The 21,310-nt window shown below is 45.4% G+C and overlaps 1 protein-coding gene across 1 annotated transcript in view; it reads right to left on the bottom strand.

The window, feature by feature from the left end:
• P3H2 (prolyl 3-hydroxylase 2) overlaps nt 1-20,705 on the bottom strand; it is a 71,016-nt gene extending 50,311 nt beyond the window's left edge. Inside the window, exon 1 of the mRNA XM_087725008.1 lies at nt 20,555-20,705. The gene's annotated coding sequence lies outside the window, so the exon portion shown is untranslated. The remainder of the gene's footprint in view (nt 1-20,554) is intronic.
• Between the last annotated feature and the right edge of the window lie 605 nt (nt 20,706-21,310).

Below are 21,310 nucleotides of genomic sequence, written 5' to 3'. Positions count from 1 at the left end.
TTTTTTCTCCTTCAGGCTAGCAGCTCTGACAATTTCGTGGCTCATCGGCCACTTCGGTTCTCAAGGTTGCTGGTCTTATAAGGAGAAAAGTGTCTCTAAACCTGGGCAGGACAATTTGAAATTCTTGAAGGAGGCAAGTTATAAAAACCACCGAGAGGCCTGTCAATTCCTGGCTATTCATGCCATTGGGGTAACTCAGTGTTTCCCAGCCTTGGAGGCTTAAATATGGGTGGATTTCAACTCCCAGAAGTCCCCAGTTAAAATCCACCCCTTTCCCAGAATCTGCAGTTGTAAAATACTGGTTTAAGAGGTTGGGGAGCCTCCGAAAAATGTCTTAATCAATAGCAATAGCAGTTAGACTTATATACCGCTTCATAGGGCCTTCAGCCCTCTCTAAGCGGTTTACAGAGCCAGCATTTTGCCCCCAACAACAATCCGGGTCCTCATTTCACCCACCTCGGAAGGATGGAAGGCTGAGCCAACCTTGAGCCGGTGAGACTTGAACAGCCGAACTGCAGAACTAGCAGTCAGCTGAAGTAGCCTGCAGTGCTGCATTTAACCACTGCGCCACCTCGGCTCTATCAATCATCAGGTGATGTGTATGTGGTACGAAGGAGGGGATATTCTGATTTTTGTCTTCTTCTATAATCTGTGATCGCCTTGTTGTCTCCCATCCCGGCGCAACACTGCTTATGTCATGCCTGCAAGCCATCTTTTCTTTTGGACTTCAGGCCTGCCACGCGAATTTCTACTGTGTACTTTCTGTTGTGGGGAAATGGGAGCGGGGATTGTACAGAGTTAGATGCTATGTAGCCATAACAACATTCTTTCTAGAAAGCCAAGGTCATCCTTTGTCTTTGCACCTCTGCACCTGGCCGGAACTGGATGAGAGGAAGCTGCCAGTGTTGCAGTGGGAGATTGAATCATGGGGTGGTCTTGTGGGTGGGGGAGGAAAGATCTTGAACTTTCAACTGGGTGGGGGAAACCGGGAAGCTTTCAGATTCGGGTTTTCCCAGATGTGCCAACGTGGCTCTCTTAATTAAATTGGGACTTTGAGGAATCCTTTGCCTTGGACTCTGATTTAATTTTGGACGCTATTTGGAACCCTGACATTAACCCGAATCCGACAGCTTATGCTTTCAACATCAGTCAAGCAGAGCTGGGAATGGTCCCTTAGCTCGGTGTTTCTCCACAATGGCAGCTTGAAGATGGGGTGGGCTTCAACTCCCAGCCAACCCACATCCCACCCACAAGATTAACTAAAATTAATAAAAAAACTTATTGCCACAATGTTGGAAATGTTATGTTGCACTAAGGACCTTCTACCATATGTGGTGGGAGTGCCTGAAAGCTAGGACTTTTTTGGTACCAGATAAGAAAGCATTTGGAAGAGATGCTAAATCAAAGGATGGAGTTGAGGCCAGAATTATTTTTATTAGGTGTCGCAAAAGGAAAACATGGCACAAAGGTGGAATATATTTAATGCTGCATATTTTAACGGCGGCAAGACTGGAAAACGGAAAAACTGAAAAATAAAGAGACTCCCTCGGAACAAGAAATAATAAGTAAGATATTCAATGTAGAATGTTATTAATTTCTTTATTTCTTTTTTCCCCCAATAGATTTTAGACTGTGTTTGTTAGAAATCCATACCATGTACGGGTTCTGGGAAGTCTGGGGGGGGGGGGAAGGAGGAGGGGGGTTGGGGGGGAGGGGGGAGGGAGGGAGGGGTATATATTAGGAGCCAAGGTGGCGCAGTGGTTAAATGCAGCACTGCAGGCTACTGCTAGATCAGCAGGTCAGCGGTTCAAATCTCACCGGCTCAGGGTTGACTCAGCCTTCCATCCTTCCGAGGTGGGTAAAATGAGGACCCAGATTGTTGGGGGCAATATGCTGACTCTCTGTAAACCGCTTAGAGAGGCCTGAAAGGCCTATGAAGCGGTATATAAGTCTACTGCTACTGCTACTAGGCTAGACAAGAATTTGGTGGTAAACTAGAATTATTTTGACATACAAAAAAATTGTACTTCGATGTCTTACTGATTGAAGAATGATGAAATGTTTGTCTTAAAAGAAATAAAACTTTTGAACCAAAATAATAAACAAACAAACAAACAAACAAACAAACAAACAAACAAATAAATAAATAAATAAATAAATAAGATATTGATCTGCGCAGAGATGGACAGACTGACTCTTAGAGCTCAAAGACAAGGGATGGTTAGAAATGAGGGGAAGAAAGGAGGACAGAAAAACACGGATAAGTTAAGAATTGGAAAATATGGCATTAAGATGGTGTGATAGGTAGGAATCGGATATGTATATTTGTACGGTTGGTAATTATATAAAAGAAAGGATCAATGGACAGGTAATCTGACTGACTACACCTACCTCTGTAATGGATATAAAATGTAATTGTTGTAAGATCCAAAAACTATATGGAAACGTTTATGCCAGAAATGTCCATGATATGCCCAATGTTTTTAATGTTTATCTAATGAAAAAAAACTTTTTTAAAAAATTCCCCGGTCAACCATGCCTGTTTCCACCACCCCCAAACTCCCTAGAGGGGAGCAATTGCAGAGAAAGGGATTAGAAGATAGTAAGCAGATACTCATCAAAAGGAACTCTGGGGGATGAAGTCCACATGACCTCAAGTGGCTGAGTTCCCCCCCAAAAAACCCCCAACCCTGATGTAACTTAAAACACCAGCCGGGGAATAAACCTCTGCATTTATGAACCAGGAGCCAGCTGAAATTATCATCTGGATGGAGTTTTTGTCTCAGCTTCTCCAAAATCCAGAGAAGCCTTCGAAGACCTTTGCCCTGTGTTTTTGAAACTCAGCCAGGACAGAAGAGTTTTGGAAACAGCCATGGAAAACAAAGCGTGTTGATTAAAATAGCAGGAGGGGTCCAGGGGTTTTGAAAACAACTCCACATATAAATTCAGTTATTTTTTTTTCCAATGTTATGTTTTGCAGACAAATCAAAGCTTGTAGGGAAAGTGAGTCCCTGAAGGCCGGCCATTCGCTTGCCAATTGCAAAGAAATCCAGGCTGCAGATATCTCATTCCCAGGCTCTCCTGGACGGAAGTGGGGCGGATCTGCTCTTTTTTTGGGGGGGGATGGGTTTATGCCATGGCTTTTGGCCCAAAGATTGTTCAGTGACCAAAATCCAACAAATGGATTAACAATATAGTTGTAACCAGGAAAGATTCGCATCAAAGTAAACCTGGGATGGATGGATGGAGATAGATAATGATAGATAGAAATAGACAGATAGATGATAGAGAGATAGATGAAATATAGATATAGATAGATAGTTAGATGGAATATAGATAGATAGATAGATAGATAGATAGATAGATAGATAGATAGATAGATAGATGAAATATAGATAGATAGATAGATAGATAGATAGATAGATAGATAGATAGATAGATAGATAGATAGATAGATAGATATAGATGATAGATAGATAGATAGATAGATAGATAGATAGATAGATAGATAGATAGATAGATAGATAGACAGACAGACAGATGATAGATCAATAATGATAGATATATGATAGATGATAGAGACATATCCAATAGATGATAGAGAGAGAGACAGAGACAGACAGATGATAGATCAATACATGATACATAGATGATAGATAGATAGATATGATAGATGATAGAGACAGATAGACAGAGACAGAGATGATAGACAGATCAATAGATGTTACATAGATGATAGAGAGATATGAGAGAAAGAGAGAGAGGTGGTTGATAGTTCGAAGGATGGATATACAGAAATACTGGGTAGATATGATGGATTGGTATATGGACGGATGGAGGATGGATAAATAGATAGAAGACAGACAGACCACCATGGATATATGGTGGAGACATCATGGATGACACATGGATAGACAGACAGATGATAGAGAGACAGAGAGATAAAGAAAGTAGATAATAGGCAGCGATTAGAGATGACTGATGATAGGCAGGTAGGCAGATGGCAGACATACAGACAGACGGAAACCATGGATGGATACGATGGGGAGAGAAAGGGAGGGAGAGATGGGCAGCTGGTACATTTAATTTAATAAAGCTGGCTGGGGAATTCTGGGAGCTGAAGCCCACAGGACATTCCTGGCTCAGAATACAACTCACTGCCAGCCAAGGTTCAAATCCAGTGTCTGCGAAGGCTTTTTAACTTCTGTTTGGCAACTCGAAATCCAACGTTTGTCTGGACGGAGGCCCAGCCACGGAAAACAGGAGTTTTGCCCTTTTGTTGACACAAAACAGAACCACCGAAGGAGGCGGAAAAACTTTCCTTGGCATTCCGCACATCCTCTCCAAAAAGGAAAACATATAAATCTTATCATCAAATGTCTCCTCCGCCGGAGACGGAACGATGTTGAAAATGCAACATCTGATAAACGAGGCCTCATCGAAAGAAAATTTAGAGCAAACCCCCCCCAAAGTCCCAAGGAAAGAATGTCAACAAGAGCCGAGTATTAAGTGGGATGTATAATTATCCGATTTCTTGCATCTTTTTTTCCAACTGTGCAAAAGGGACGAGGCAAAAAAATGCCTTCCTTATTTTTGTAACTCAACCAAAACAAGAACAAAAAAAAACAGAAACGACTCCAAATGGAGACAGGGGGGAAAAAACCCCGTAAGAAAATACATATACAAATACAAATATTTGGTCATAAGTAGCTAAGTAGAAATAAATAAAGAAATCTATTAGATTTTTTTACAACCCCTGGTAAGCCCCAATTATGGGAGGAAGCTAACTGCTTCCATCATCTGTCCTTCGGCTCGTCACAAGAGTCCATCACAACAGAAACCCAATATTTTTACTGCTGCCTTTGTTATATTTGTGTTTTTTTATTTGTGCTGATAAATAAATAAAGGGAGACTAGTATAGATCTATTTCAAGCTATTTAGCTCTCATCAGCTAGCCATACCCTTACTGGGATTTGAACCTGGTATGGCTAGCTGATGAGAGCTAAATAGCTTGAAATAGATCTATACTAGTCTCCCTTTATTTATTTATCAGCACAAATAAAAAAACACAAATAAAGAAATGTACATACAAATGGATAACGAACAAGGAGATGATGAATGAAAAGATAGAAATGTATAGGAGGGAAAACACTAAATGCAAAGAAACCGATTCGGAACTGCGGTATGATATACGATGGAACTTCTTGTTCCCATGTTGTTTTTAAGTTATGTGTTTGTTTCTGTTGATGTGCTTATGTGCGTAAAATAAAAATATATTTAAAAAAAAGAAAATACACAGGCTGTCATCGACTTGTAACCGCTCACTTCAAAGTTGCAAGTGACATGACTGTTTATTCACACTTACGACCGTTGTGGCTTTCCCCAGGGTCACGTGATCAAAATTTGGACACTTGGCAGCGTGTGTTATTAATATGGTACAGCAGTGGTTCCCAAACTTGGCAACTTTAAGACTTGTGGACTTCAACTCCCAGAATTCTCCAGCCAGCAGAGCTGGCTGGAGAATTCTGGGAATTGAAGTCCACAAGTCTTAAAGTTGCCAAGTTTGGGAATTATTGTGGTACAGAATTAAACACAACCACTCTACCAAAACACCCATTTGGCTATCTACGATGGAAGCATACAGACACCCAAATTTAATTAATAAGGAAAATATATAATTACATATAAAGAGTTCTTGAACAGACAGGGGGAGATCAAAACTAGATTAGAGTTGGCATCACAAGGGGTACAAGTAGAATGGTGGTCTTATTTACAGACACAGTCAAGGTTTGCACAGGATAGGAAGAAGGAAGGTATCGCCAAAGATTACACAATATTAGATAAACCTTTGATACAGACAGACAACGGGCTGATCAAAGTGTTGTGTAGATTTTTGTTGGAACATAAGGTAGAGGAGGAACATGTCAAAGAAAGTATGGTCGCCTGGGCGAAAAAATTTCGGTTATAATGTGGAACTGGCTAAGTGGGGAAAACCTTTGAATACTTAATCGGAAACTAACAATGGCTACGGCGTATAAAGAAAATCTTTACAAGATCTTCTACAGAGGGCATCTCTGCCCCAGCATGGCTCTCCAAAATGTTTAAAAAATCTGGCCCCAAATTGTTGGAAGTGTAAAAAAAACACCAGGCACTTTTTATCATATGTGGTGGACGTGCAATGAAGCAAAAAATTATTGGAAAATGACTCAATCATGGTTGGAACAAATGGTGGGAGACCAAATCTTGTTTAAACCAGAATTTTTTTCTCCTAGGTATAATACCAGAGGGGTTTAAGAGAGATACACTTTATTTAATTATTTATGTACTAACTGCGGCGCATATAACTTATGCACAATATTGGAAAAAAGAGAATACGCCATCAGAGCTAGATAGAATCAGAAAAGTGTTGGCCTGTGCGGAAGCAGATAGGATCACCCTTGAACTTAAAAAAATAAAGTGGGAATCAGAATATTTTGAAGTCTGGAAGAGATTTTATGACTGGTATAAGAGAAGGGGACAAGACTGGAACAAACTGTATATATTGTGATTGGACAGAAGGATAGACAATGCATTAAGTAGGTTAATAGTTAATGGTTGAGACTTGCTGTATATAATGTGAATGTATGTTCACTTTGTGCTACTCCATTGTTTTAAATGTAAAAATAATAAAAATATATTCAAAAAAAGTTTTTTGGGGGGACACTAGGCAACTGACTGGTATTTATGACGGTCGCCACATTCCATGGTCACCTGATCCCCTTTTGCGACCTTCTGACGAGCAAAGTCAATGGGGGAACCAGCTTCACTTGACGACCATGCAGCTCACTTAACAACGGCGGCAAGAAAGGTCGTAAAATGGGACAGGACTCACTTAATGAACGTCTCGTTCAGCATGTTGGGCTCAGCTGTGGTCACAAGTCGGAGACGACCTGTGTACAGGAGGTTCTCCACTTATGACCGCCCACTTAATGACCCTTCAAACTTGCCACAGGAGATTTACGATCTGGATCCAGAGTTATGACGGTTGGCTCCCCCCCCCTGCGTGTCCCGTTTCGAGTCACGTGACCTTGTTTTAAAGCCCCAGCGCTTACTTCAGATTTCACGACATTTCCCGCCACAGTCATAAAGCAAACCAGACGGCCACAAAACAAATCCGTTTACTTGACAGCCACAATCAGAGCAGCTTCTTCTGCAATCTCTTCATTGAACTCAGTGCTCAGTGCAAAAAAACAATCCTGTGAGAATTGGGTCCGTCGCACGACCGACCCATTTTATGACCATTGTGATTTACGACGGTTATGGGCAGCCTCCCTTACCGTCGTAACTCGAGGACTACCTGCATTAAGCTTAACGAGAGTCGCTGGATTATTGATCGGCACACTACTATGGAGGAAGTTACAATTGAGCCCCCCCAAATTTGGGTTGCTAAGCGAGACCGTCGTTAAGTGAGCTTTGGCCCATTTCACGACCTTTCTTGCAAATAGTTGTTAAGTGAATCCCTGTAGTTGTTCAGTTAGTAACACGGTTGTTAAGTGAGTCCAGATTTCCCGTTGAGTTTGCTTATCGGGAGGTCGCAAAAGGGGATCACGTAACCCTGGGACACTGAATCCGTCATAAGTACATGCCAGTTTCCAAGCGTCTGAATTCTGATCGCGTCACCAAGGAGATGCTGCAAGTGGGGAAAAAGGGCTACAAAAAGTCACTTTTTCTCCAATGTCGTCGTGAGTTCGAACGGTCACTAAATGAACGGTTGTAATTTGAGGACTGCTTGTATTGGCAAATGCAGCCCTGTTTCCCTTCTGGCCAAGACTGGAGCTTTGCTTTCAGGGAGGTTTTCGATGCTTTGAATATTTGCAATTAATATTTTCCCCCACATCCGTTAAGAGAAAACTTGCGTATATTCCCCCCCCCCCCCTCCGGGCATCACGCAGAGTGAAAAAGGGCTTTTTATGGTGATGTTTTGAATTGGAGACGGGACCTTGTCGGAGGGCAACTATCAATCATCCTCCTTGCCCACCACGGGAGGGGCCGTCCACAGCTGGGAGAGGAGCCAGCTGTTTACATCGGTCCTCTCCGACCAGAAACAGATCCCGTGTGCGAGGGGATTTCGGAAGCTAAACTGGGAGCCACGGCTCTCCCCCCCCCAATCCATGATCTCTCCATCCCTCTATCCGTGTGTGTGTGTGTTTGTGTGTGTGTGTGTCTAATTTATATGTTGCCCAGCTATCTATCCATCCACCCATCTTCTCTGTCTTCATCATATCCATCCATTGTTCCTTCCTTCCTTCCTTCTTTCTTTCTTTCCTTCCTTCCTTCTTTCATCCATCCATCTTTCTAATTTATATGCTGCCCATCTCTATCCATCCACCCATCCTCTCTGTGTTCATCATATCCATCCATTGTTCATTTTTTCTTCCTTCTTTCTTTCTTTCCTTCCTTCTTTCATCCATCCATCTTTCTAATTTATATGCTGCCCAGCTATCTATCCATTCACCCATCCTTTCTGTCTTCATCATATCCATCCATTGTTTGTTTGTTTCTTCCTCCATTCTTCCTTCCTTTCTTTTCTTTGTTCCTTCCTTCCTTCATCCATTCATCCATCTTTCTATGCTGCCCATCTCTATCCATTCACCCATCCTCTCTGTCTTCATCATATCCATCCATTGTTTCTTCCTTCCTTCCCTTCTTTTTTCTCTTTCTTTCTTTCCTTCCTTCATCCATCCTTTCTTTCTTTCCTTTTTTCTTTTCTTCTTTCTCTAATCTTTCTTTCATCTATCTATCTATCTATCTATCTATCTATCATCTATCTGCTCAGTTTGTCTCTTTACATCCCATCCATCCATCCATCCATCCATCCATCCATCCATCCATCCATCCATCCATCCACTCTCTTCTCTCCCTTGCATCCATCCTTTCTGCCTACCTGTCCACATACCCCCTCCCCTCTCCCATTATTTTCCAGGGAGATTAAAACCCGAGCCAGGTCCCAAACAGGAGGGAGACCATCAGCCAGGCCCCTCCAAAGCCTTCTCTGTCCACTCACACCCATCTCCAGGCAGGACTGCGGAAAGAAAAGAAAGAATGCTTGAATCTTTAAATGAAAGACTCCACCAGGCTCCCTTGGCTGCTGCTGCGGCTGGGACGCCCTCCCTGTGGGGGGGCCACGGTTTCATTAACTCCAGACAGCCGTCCCGTGCAGCGTAATTGGGGAGGGGTGTGTGTGTGTTTGTGTGTGTGTGTGTGTGATTATGGCTAATTTGCTGTGGCTCCCAGCTGGTTTCCAGTGGAAGAGAAAGAGCCAGAGACGGGAGCAGGAATTTTCCAACCCGAAGTTGGAGAGGCTCTTCCTTTTAGGAATTCCAAGGTCTGGGCATTTGGACAGCAAAGAGCGACATGTGGTTATTTGCACACACACAAAAAAGCCCTTTTGTGAACCTTAGGAGCAATTGGGGGCTGGAAAGAAGGAACGGACACTCGGTCTCTGGATTTCCGAGATATCAGCCAAGCAGATTCCTCCAGCAAGGGTGTGTGACATTCTATTTCCGTCCTATATTTAATTTTTAACTCCCCCAGAAGACGCGGCTATTTATGATCCCAGGCTGAGAACTGGAGTCATTGTTGGCCTAAGCTGGGCAAGAGCCAGGCATTCTCTGCCTGCCCTTCTTCTACCAACGGCCTGTGTATAATTACGGAAGAACAATTGCCAGCAAATTACATAAATTCTCCCAGAGACAGACAATTACTTGTTTTCCGTAGCTGTCGAAGCACAGCCGACAATGGGGAACAGGAGGTCAAACGGCGAAGGAAAAAATATCCTCTCAGTCTGTGATTTTAAAAGCCTCGAGGAAGCCCAGTGTTGGATTTTCATGAAATATAAGGAGACTTTGCAATTATGAACACGTAGAGTAGAGTAGAGTAGAGTAGAGTAGAGTAGAGTAGAGTAGAGTAGAGTAGAGTAGAGCAGAGCAGAGCAGAGCAGAGCAGAGCAGAGCAGAGCAGTGTTTCTCAACCTTGGTGACTTTAAGTCCTGTGGATTTCAACTCCCAGAATTCCCCAGCCAGCTATGCTGGCTGGGGGATTCTGGGAGTTGAAGTCCACAGGACTTAAAGTCACCAAGGTTGAGAAACACTGGAGTAGAGTAGAGTAGAATAGAGTAGAAGAGAAGAGAAAAGGAAGAGAAAAGGAAGAGAAAAAGAGAAGACAGAAGAGCAGAATAGAATTGAAATTAGAATAGAATTGAAATTAGAAGGGAAGGGAAGGGACCTTGGAGGTCTTCTAGTCCAGCCCCCCTGCTCAATCAGGAGAACCTATACTATTTCACATAAGTGACTTGTCCAGTCTTTTCTTCAAAACCTCCAGTGACGAAGCATCCAGAATTTCTGGAGGCAACTTCTGTCCCACTGATTAATTGTTCTCACCGTCAGGAAGTTTCTCCTACGTTTGAGGCTGCTTCTCTCTTTGGTTAGTTTCCATCCATTGTTTCTTGTCATGGATAGACTCCAAGAGATTCCTGGAAGGCTGGCACTCGGATAAGTCAGCCATCGACTGACACATAGAAATAAACAACACTTACATTCCAGAACAACGGAGTTAGAAACGACTTTGGAGGTCTTCTAGTGATGAGCAATCAACCCATGGAACAGAAGTTGCCTTCGGAAGTTGTGGGAGCTTCATCACTGGAGGCTTTCAAGAAGAGACTGGACTGCCTGTCATAAATGGTGCAGGGTCTCCTGCTTGGGTGGGGGGTTGGACTAGATGACCTCCAAGGTCCCTTCCAACTCTGTTAATCTGTAATCTATCCCCCCTGGCTCAAGCAGGAGGCCCTAACACCATTCCAGCCACTCCTTGAAAGCCTCCAGTGATGGAGAACCCACAACTTCTGGAGGCAGCTCCTTGACTGACGGTTCGAAGTTACAACGGCAGCCGGATTCACTTAACAACCCTATGGCTCACATAAGAATTGCAGCGATTCGCTTAACAACCATGGAAAGAAAGGCCGTAAAAAGGGGCAGAACTCACTGAATAATCGTCTCACTTAGCGACAGAAAATGCTGGGCTCAATGATTGCTGTAAGTCAAGGACTTACAGATAGTGTAAGATTTATGAGATTTATGACCATTTTTTCACACTTACGACCCCCCTGGTCACATGATCAAAATTCAGAAGCTTGGCAACTAAACTCATATTTATGACGGTCGCAATGTCCCGGGATCACGTGATCCCCCTTTTGCGACCTTCTGGGGAAGCCAGATTCAGTGAACGACTAACTTAACAACTGCAGTGATTCACTTAACAACCGTGGCAAGAAAGGCCAGAAAACGGGGTAAAACTCACTTATAACTGTCTCACTTAGCCACAGAAATGTTGCGATCATTATTGTCGTTCGTAAGTCGAGGAATACCTGCACAGGAATAAGAGCATTAATACCTTAAAACAGACTCACAAACCAGTGAAAAACTTACATTTAATAATTGTGAGATCAACAACGGTTAGAGTGGATGGAGGGAGGAGTAGAAGGAAAGAATAGGAAGGAGAGGAGAAAGGAGAGGAATAGGAGAAAGGGAAAAGAGGAAGAATGGGAGGGAATGTAAGAGTAGGAAAGAGGGGAGGAATGGGAAGAAGAGGGGAAGGGTAAAGGGGAGGAAGGGGAAGGAGAGAAGGGAAATAGCAATATAGCAGTAGACTTATATACCGCTTCATAGGCCTTTCAGGCCTCTCTAAGCGGTTTACAGAGAGTCAGCATATTGCCCCCAACAATCTGGGTCCTCATTTTACCCACCTCGGAAGGATGGAAGGCTGAGTCAACCCTGAGCCGGTGAGATTTGAACCGCTGAACTGCTGATCTAGCAGTAGCCTGCAGTGCTGCATTTAACCACTGCGCCACCTTGGCTCATGAAAGGAGAGGAGGAAGGAAGGAAGGAGAGAAGAAAGAGAAGAAAGGGGGTAGGAAGGAGGGAGGGAAGCAAGGAGGGAAGGAAGGAGGGAAGGAAGGAGAGAAGAGAAGAAAGGAGGGAAGGAAGGAGGGAAGGAAGGAGAAAGGAGGGAAGGAGAGGAGGAAGGAAGGAGAGAATGTAGGAGAGAAGGAAGGGGGAAGGAAGGAGGAAAGGAAGGGCGAAAGGAAGGAGAGAAGGAGAAAAGAAAGGGAGGGAAGGAAGGAAGGAGGGAAGGAAGGAGGGAAGGAGAGAAGGAGGGAGGAAAGAGGGAGGGAGGGAAGAAGAAGTAGGACCGTTGTAAGATAAGATGGATCTATGGGATGATAAAAAAGCAATCTTCAAGTATATTGTCAACAGTAGGGAAAAATTGTTATAAATACATATTATTAATAACAGTTATGAGATCATATAATTGTGAATGGATATATGAATGGATAAAAAAAAATAATAATAATTGTGAGATACAAGACGACTTCAAGGGGGAAAAAAAGTAAAACCCTGTTTTTGCCATTTCTCAGAGTTAAGTTCCTGGGAAGAATACGCTGAACACGAAGGGTATTAACTTGATTTGGAAATAAATACTTGGTCTTTTTCAATGAATGCATTCTTTTGAATGACATGTAGGGAAACCGACAGCTGGACGGCTGGAATAGATTTCCTGTCACCCTTGCCAAAAGCTAATTGGAGAGACGGTTTTATGGATTCCGGTTACCCGAGGGTTGAAACGTTGAGACTTATGGACAATTTGCCTATAGATCACGTATATGGACAATCGCAGTGGAACACGATGATGTTTCTTGAAAAGGTCAAACTTTCCTGATGTGCAAGATATATACTTCATTTTCAATCAGAGTAAGAGCTGGAAGGGACCTTGGAGGTCTTCTAGTCCAACCCTCTGCCCAGGCAGGAAAGCATTAACATTTCAGACAGACGGACAACTAAGAAGTTTCTCCTTAGTTCCAGGTTGCGTCTCTCCTTGATTAGTTTCCATCCGTTGCCTCTTCTTCTGCCTTCTGGTGCTTTGGAATATAAGTCGACCCCCTCAATGACTTGAATACAGCTGGAAGGGACCCTGGAGGTCCTCTAGTCCAGCCCCTTGCTCAAGAAGGAGACCCTAGACCAGTGTTTCTCAAGCTTGGCAACTTGAAGATGTCTGGACTTCAATTCCCAGAATTCCCCAGCCAGCATTCGCTGGCTGGGGAATTCTGGGAGTTGAAATCCAGACATCTTCAAGTTGCCAAGCTTGAGAAACACTGCCCTAGACCTTCAGATAGGGGGCTGTCCAGTCTCTTCCTGAAAGCCTCCAATGATGAAGCCCCTACAAGCCTCTCCTTGATCCGTTTCCATCCGCTGCCTCTTCTTTGGAGAATGCGTTGACCTCCTCTTCTTTGGGACAGCCCTAGAAGTGCATTCAGCCAGTTCTGACCAGTTCTGGAGAACCAGTAGCAGAGATTTTGAATAGTTCGGAGAACCGGCAAATACCCACCTGTGGCTGGCCCCGCCCCCATCTATTTGCTGCCTCCGAGTCACCAGCTGATCAACGTCCCAGCTGGTCGGCTGGGTCTTCTTCTGTTGCCCTAGTTGGGTGAGAAGGGAGATTTTTACAGTATCCTTCCCCAGGAGTGGGATTTTGCAGAATCCTTCCCCTGCCGTGCCCACTAAGCCACGCCCACTAAGCCACGCCCACAGAACCAGTAGTAAAAAAAAAATTGAATCCCACCACTGGACAGCGCTTCAACTACTGGAATGCTGCAATCCAGTAGTTGGATGTGCAAGATATATACTTCATTTCAATCAGAATAAGAGCTGGAAGGGACCTTGGAGGTCTTCTAGTCCAACCCTCTGCCCAGGCAGGAAAGCATTTAACATTTCAGGCAAACAACTAAGAAATTTCTCCTTAGTTTCAGGTTGCTTCTCTCCTTGATTAGTTCCATCCTGCCTTCTGGTGCTTTGCAAGATAAGTCGACCCCCTCAATGACTTGAGTACAGCTGGAAGGGACCCTGAAGGTCCTCTAGTCCAGCCCCTTGCTCAAGCAGGAGACCGTAGACCAGTGTTTCTCAACCTTGGCAACTTGAAGATGTCTGGATTTCAACTCCCAGAATCACGTCCCCGCTGGTTCTTCTTCCTCTAAAGTGGCCAGATTCCATTCCTGCAACTGTTGTTCATAAATCTTAAGTCTCCAGGCTTTCAATCCTCTTAGTTGCTCTTCTCTGCACTTTCTCCAAAGTCCCAGCCTCTTTTTTTTTGTAAAAGCGTTGGGAAAAGCCGTTGGCTCAAGAGGAAGATCCTGGTCACGCCGGGAAGGACCGAGTAAAGGAAAGTCAACTAGGACAAAGGCCGAAAACTGCTCCTCTGCGGAGAGACCTTTCAACTTTCCCATGACGGATTCTGGCTTGCTATCTGTCCTTGGCACAGCGCCTGCTGACTCCCGGAAGGCCCTGTCCCTTGTCCCAGCTGGCTAAGCAGCCCTTGGGAGGAAGCGCTGAGGACTCCTGGGTGGGGGAATCTGACGTGCCAGAGGAAGCCTTCCCTGCTCTTCTGGAACATGCCCAGGGGATCCACCCACTTTCATTCCAGGAGATCAGGAGCCCGAGAGCAGATCCTGGCACCTGGGTGCAACCTGGGCCAGAGGCATCCGAAAGGGGCTGCAGGGAGGGCGTCAGAGGAAAGAAGCAAAAACAGGGAGCCTTTGCAAATTATAGGCCTGGGGAGACAGAAGAATGCAAGGAAAGGGGTCCTTTAATTTGCAAAGACTGCAAGAGGGTTGTGCCATTAATATGGCACATGGTTTAAATCACTTCCTGCCGGAATAGATGCTTCCTGAAGGAGACTCCATTGGAATACAGCCGGAAGGGACCTTGGAGGTCTTCTAGTCCAACCCCCTGCTCAAGCAGGAGACCCTTTACAACTTGACACAACTGGCAGTCCAGTGTCTTCTTAAAAGCCTCCAGTGTTGGAGCACCCACAACAACCTCTGGTGGCAACTTCTGTTCCACTGGTTAATTGTCCTCACTATTAAGAAGCTTCTCCTAATTGCTTCTCTCCTTGGTTAGTTTCCATCCATTGTTTCTTGCCCTGCCTTCAGATGGCAGGACAGCTTGACTCCCTCTTCTTGGGGGCGGCCCCTGAGATGTTGGAGCACTGCTATCATGTCAATTCTTCTTTTCTTTAGATTAGCCAAGCCCCAATCCTGCAACCATCTATCATCTGTTTTAGTCTCTGGGCTCATGTCCGTTGCTCTTCTCTGCCCTTTTTCCAAAGCCTCAACACTTTTTTTTTTTCTAATGTGGTGACCAAAACCGGATGCGGTACTCCAGGTGTGGCCTCACTGAGGCTTTATAAAGTGGTCCTAATCCTTCACGTGATTTTGATTCTGTGTTTATTCCACCAAGGATCTTATTGGTGTTTTTGGCTGCGGCCGCACAGTGCCACATTCTCCGAGGGAATCTCAGTGAGGTTTTGAGCTCCACGCGTCTCGAAGGGAGTGACAGAATAACAGAGTTATTTTTTTTTTAATAAATTATTTTTATTTTTTGTTACATGGACAACAATGGGAAAGGGAGAGGATGGAGAGAAAACAAGGGGGGGAGGGAAAACCCATCTTCACATACAATATGTCGTTTAATCACAGGTGCATCCCTACTAAGTTTATACATCCCGTATCTCTCTATTGTATATTTAATAAGCACCACAATAAGCTAGGTTTTTTTTTTGTTTTTTAAACCCTAGCTTATTGTAAAAAAACAGAGTTATTTTGTAAGCCGCCCGGAGTCCTTCGGGATTGGGCGGCATGTAAATTTTATCAATCAATCAATCAATCAATCAATAAATAAATAAAGTAATAAAGTAAATAAAAAGACACGGCCGAACACAGGAAGACAAAAAGAAAAAGGAAAAAAGAAAAGAAAAACGTAAACCCAGGGCCAGATCAAGGAAGGGGGAAAGGAAGGAGAGGAGGAGGGAAGAAAGGAGGGAAGGAGAGAAGGAGAGAAGAAAGGAGGGAGAGAAGAAAGGAGGGAAGGTAGGAGGGAAGGAAGGAAGAGGAAGTAGGATTGTTGTAAGATAAGATGGGTTTATGGGATGCTAAGAAAGCAATCTTCAAGTATATTGTCCACTGTAGGGGAAAAAATTGTTACAAATACATATTATTAATAACAGTTATGAGATCATATAATTGTGAATGTATATATGAAATTAATTAAAAAAAATTAAAAAAATGCAATGTGACATATTTTACCACCACCCCACGCAATGGCTAGAAAAAACAAAAGGCTGCATTAAGAACCCGTCGTCTTCCCCTTAAAACCCACAGAATTTGGCTGGTTGGGGAAGGTTTTTCCAGACCTCATTACGTTCGAAAAAAACAACCTCCAAATGAAAAACAGTCTCTTTTCACCAGACTTGTGCGAGGAGGGTATTCAAAAGAAACTCTATTCTGGGGGCCAAACGGCAAACACCCAGGATGACATCATGGAAGAGACTCCTTGCACAATTCACAGGCCCAACGTTTGCTGCACCTCCGGCAATCTTGCGAAACTTGCACCAGCCCCACAGCGCTTACAACACAACCTTGCAAGGTGGGAATAATACAGTGCCTTACACCCCCCGCACCCCCCGCCCACCATCAGAGGCCGAAGGAATTCGGTTAAGGGCCCCACACTTGCAGCTCCGAACTAGGCAAGATTTACAAGGTAAATGCAATTTACGAATGTAATTTATGATGTTGTAAAAAAGGACTCCGGAAAGACTGCAGAGAAGAGCAAGAAAGATAAAAAAACATGAAGAACAGTTGCAGGAACTGGGTATGGCTGATAAAAGAAGGACCAGGGGAGACATGATGGGAGTCTTCCAATATCTCAGGGGCTGCCCCAAAGAAGAGGGAGTCAAGCTATTCTCCAAGGCACCTGAGGGCAGAACAAGAAGCGATGGGTGGAAACTAACCAAGGAAAGAAGAACTAAGGAGAAATTTCCTGACAGTGAGGATAATTAACCGGTGGAACTGTTTGCCACAAGAACTTGTGAATGCTCCAACACTGGAAGTTTTCAAGAACAGATTGGATAACCTTGCTCAATAGGAGTAACCGTGAGAGGGATCTTGGAGTCCTAGTGGAGAACCATTTAAATAGGATCCAGCCGTGGGCAGCAGCTGCCAAAAAAGCCAACACAGTTCTAGGCTAAATCAACAGAGGGATGGAATCAAGATCACCTGAAGGGTTGATACCACTTTACAAGGCCTTGGGAGGGCCACACTTGGAATATTTGCATCCAGTTTTGGTCACCACGATGTAGAAAAGAGGTGGGGACTCTAGAAAGAGTGCAGAGAAGAGCAACAAAGAGGATTAGGGGACTGGAGGCTAAAACATATGAGGAATGGTTGCAGGAACTGGGGATGTCTAGTTTAATGAAAAGAAGGACTAGAGATGACATGGTAGCAGCCTTTCAATATCTCAGGGGCTGCCACAAAGAAGAGGGAGTCAGACTATTCTCCAAGGCACCTGAGGGCAGGACAAGAAGCAATGGGTGGAAACTAATTAAGGAGAGAAGCAACTTAGAACTAAGGAGAAACTTCCTGACAGTGAGAACAATTAACCAGTGGAACAACTTGCCTCCAGAAGTTGTGGATGCCCCAATACTGGGTGTTTTTAAGATATTGGAGAACCATTTGTCTGAAGTGGTGTAGGGTTTCCTGCCTAAGTAGGGGGTTGGATTAGAAGACCTCCAAGGTCCCTTCCAACTCTGTTATTCTATACATCATGATCTCTGTATCTATAGGGGTTACACTCGTACCCCCTACCTGTCTAGAGATAAAAATAGAGTCAGTTAGCTGTTCTGTCCCCCCTTCTCCGCTCGTTAACAGACGACAGGCCAACAAACTTAAAAGGGACTCTCTTTATCAGTTCTCGGCTCAGACTGGCTGCGAGCCCAAAAATAAACAGAAATAAAGTCTCTGACCAGATAACATAATACAAAACAAAAACTCTTACAAAGCTCTTACACTTCTCCAAGTGCCTCCTTGAATCAGGGTTACAGAAAGCAAATCACTTCTCCAAGTGCTCTCAAATAAACCACGACCGATGATCAATGAATGTTGAACGAACGAAGGAACGTTGACTCCTGCAACCAGGGTGTGGCACCATCCGGCCTTTTATCCCCAGAACATGCCACCAACGAGCCCCAGCTGCAGTGTTAATCTTGTATCCCGAAAAGACTCACAGAAGACGTCTGCTGAGTCACAACAGTTAGGTATAGGGGTTAAGGGGCCAGCCTTGAAACCAGGAGGTACTGAGTTCTAGTCCTGCCTTAGGCATGAAAGTTGGCTGGGTGACTTTGGGCCAATCACCAGGAGACAGTGAGTTCTAGTCCCGCCTTAGGCATTGAGCTAACTGGTGATTGGGCCAGACCCTCCCTCTTAGCCCAACCCGCATCACAGGATTGTTGTGGTGGGTGAAATAGGGGGAGGAGCAGTTATGTTTACTGTCTAAATTATAAAGTAATAAAGGTGGGATAAAAACAATTTAAGAACCAACCAAAGAAATAAGCATCCAAATGTTGCCAAAGGCATCTGGAAGCCCTGGGTGGGAGAGGCCCCCAATTGGCACCAGAGGGCACCTGGGCAAAAGCTGGGGGCACCTGGAAGGAAAGAGAAGGCAGACACCTGGGGCAGGTGACCCTCACATTGCAACTGAAGGGGAGCCCCGGGGAGGGGGGCGGACAAGTGGAATAAGACCTCCCCCTTCCAGGCTCCTCCCTCCTGCTGGACGGCCCCTGGGGGAGAGTGGGGGGGGATTTCTCCCTGGAGTTGCACCACCTGGCTGGGCTACCTTACCTGAGTTCCCTTCCCCCCCCACTGCATTCCTAAGACCATAAACCCTCCGGGCCCTTCCCCACCTCTGCTGTCCGTCTGGGAAAGCAGGAAAGGTGGCCTATAATTTATTATCTTAATAAATAAACATGCTAAATAAATGCATAAATAAATAAGTAAATAATTAAATAAACAATGCATAAATAAATAAATGCATAAGTAAATAAGTAAATAATTAAATAAACAATGCATAAATAAATAAATGCATAAGTAAATAAATAAATGTGCTAAACAAAATACATTTCCTAAACGAATAAAATTTGCAGAACAAAAGACGCGAAACAAACGAATAAGCGTGCTAAATAATGAATAAATAAATGCTAAATCAGTAAATGAGTAAATTTGCTAAATAAATCCACTAAATAAATAAATAAATAAATAACTACCCTAAATAATAAATAAAGATATTTCCTAAAGAAATAAATGTGCAAAATAAAGAAATTGCTAATCCTAAATAAGTCATGAATACAGGGAGCCCTCGACTTACGGCCACAACTGACCCCAACATTTCTGTTGCTAAGTGAGGCAGTTTTAACTGTGTTTTGCTCCATTTTTATGACCTTTCTTGCCACAGTTGTTAAGTGAATCACTGCGGTTGTTAAGTTAGAAACGTGGCCGTTAAGTGAATCCGGCTTCCCCATGGACTTTGCTTGTCAGAAGGTCGCCAAGGAGGATCATGTGACCCCGGGACACTGCGACCGTCACAAATACGAGTCACTTGCCAAGCACCTGAATTTTGATCAAATGACCACGGGGATGCTGAAGTGGTCGTAAGTGTCAAAATGGTCATAAGTCGCTTTTTTAGTACTATTGTAACTTCAGTCACTAAATGAACTGTTGTAAGTCGAGGAGTACCTATAAATAGGAATAACAAACTCAAAGGAAAGGACCTAAGAGGTCTTGTAGTCCAACCCCTTGCTCAGAATCACAAAATAACAGAATTGGGGGGGAACCTGAGGTCATCTAGTCCAACCCCCTGCACAAAATTACACAGTAACAGAATTGGAAGGGACCGAAGAGGTCTTGTAGTCCAACCCCTTGCTCAGAATCACAAAATAACAGAGGGGGGAACCTCGGAGGTCATCTAGTCCAACCCCCTGCTCAGAATTACAAAATAACAGACTTGGAGGGGAACCTTGGAGGTCATCTAGTCCAACCCCTTGCTCAGAATCACAAAATAACAGAATTGGGGGGGGGAACCTTAGAGGTTATCTAGTCCAATCCCCTGCACAAAATCACAGAATTGGGGGGGGGTAACTTTGGAGGTCATCTAGTCCAACCCCCTGCTCAGAATTACAAAATAACAGACTTGGAGGGGAACCTTGGAGGCCATCTAGTCCAACCCGCTGCTCAGAATTACAAAATAACAGACTTGGAGGTCATCTAGTCCAACCCTCTGCTCAGAATCACAAAATAACAGAATTGGGGGGGAACCTTAGAGGTCATCTAGTCCAATCCCCTGCACAAAACCACAGAATTGGGGGGGAACCTTAGAGGTCATCTAGTCCAATCCCCTGCACAAAACCACAGAATTGGGGGGAACCTTGGAGGTCATCTAGTCCAACCGCTGCCCAAAACCACAAAATAACAGAATTGGGGGGAACCTTAGAGGCCATCTAGTCCAACCCCCTGCTCAGGCAGGGCTCTAGAGAAAACCCCAGCGAATCAGGGCGCTGCCGGAGACCGACCTTTCGCGAGGGAAGAAGCGGGCGGTGGAGGAAGCCAAGACCCCCGGACGGAGGGAGGCTCCGGGCTCACCTGGATGTAGGCGCGCTGCAGGTAGCTGTAGGGCAGGCGGCGCTGGAAGTCGGCGCGCACCTCCTGGCCGGCGGGGGCGTTGGCGGCCTCGGGGCCCAGGCAGGCGCGGAGGCACCGGGCGCGGCGGAGGAGGGCGCCGGCCGAGGGCAGCGGGAACTGCACGGCCTCCAGCGGCTCTTCCCGCGGCACCGCCGCCCGCAGCCCACCCGCTTCTCCCGCAGCCGCCGCTCCGCGCTCAGCGCCCGCTCCAGCGCCCGCGCCGCGCCCGCGAAGTCCGCCCGCGAGTGCGCCTCCAGCCCCGCCGCGTACAGAGCCTCGAAGGGCGGCTCGGAGCTCGCCCGCAGCGCCAGCAGCGCCTCCGCCAGCAGCACCAGCAGCAGCAGCCGCAGCCCCGCCGCCGCCATCCCGGGCAGGTGCCCGGCCGCTTCCCCGGAGGCTCCGCTTGGCCCGCTGGGCAGGAATCGCCGCGCCGCTCCGCTCCTCCGCCGGCTCGGCTCTGCCGGTCCGCGATCGGGCGATCCCCGGCGTCGCTTCTCTCCTCCCTTCGGGCCCGCCCCTTCAGCCTGCCGCCCCGATCGGGAAGGATCGCGCAGATTCCCAGGGATTCTGCCGGGATCCGGACCCCGCGCCCTGGAGAGCGCTCGGCGGCCGGCCGGGGAATCGCTTCCAGATCCCGACGGGGAAGGAAGGAAGGAGCGCGCTCGGCCCGCTGGATCGCCTTTGGCACTTTCGATCCACATAGACAGAGGGTCAAGC

The sequence above is a fragment of the Thamnophis sirtalis genome, unplaced genomic scaffold (genome assembly GCF_051295495.1).
Source record: "Thamnophis sirtalis isolate CommonGarterSnake01/CBP01778 unplaced genomic scaffold, rThaSir2_p1.2 scaffold_11, whole genome shotgun sequence".
NCBI lineage: Eukaryota > Metazoa > Chordata > Lepidosauria > Squamata > Natricidae > Thamnophis > Thamnophis sirtalis.
The sequence above is the reverse complement of the archived record's forward strand: the minus strand, read 5'-3'. Positions and strand labels throughout refer to the sequence as shown.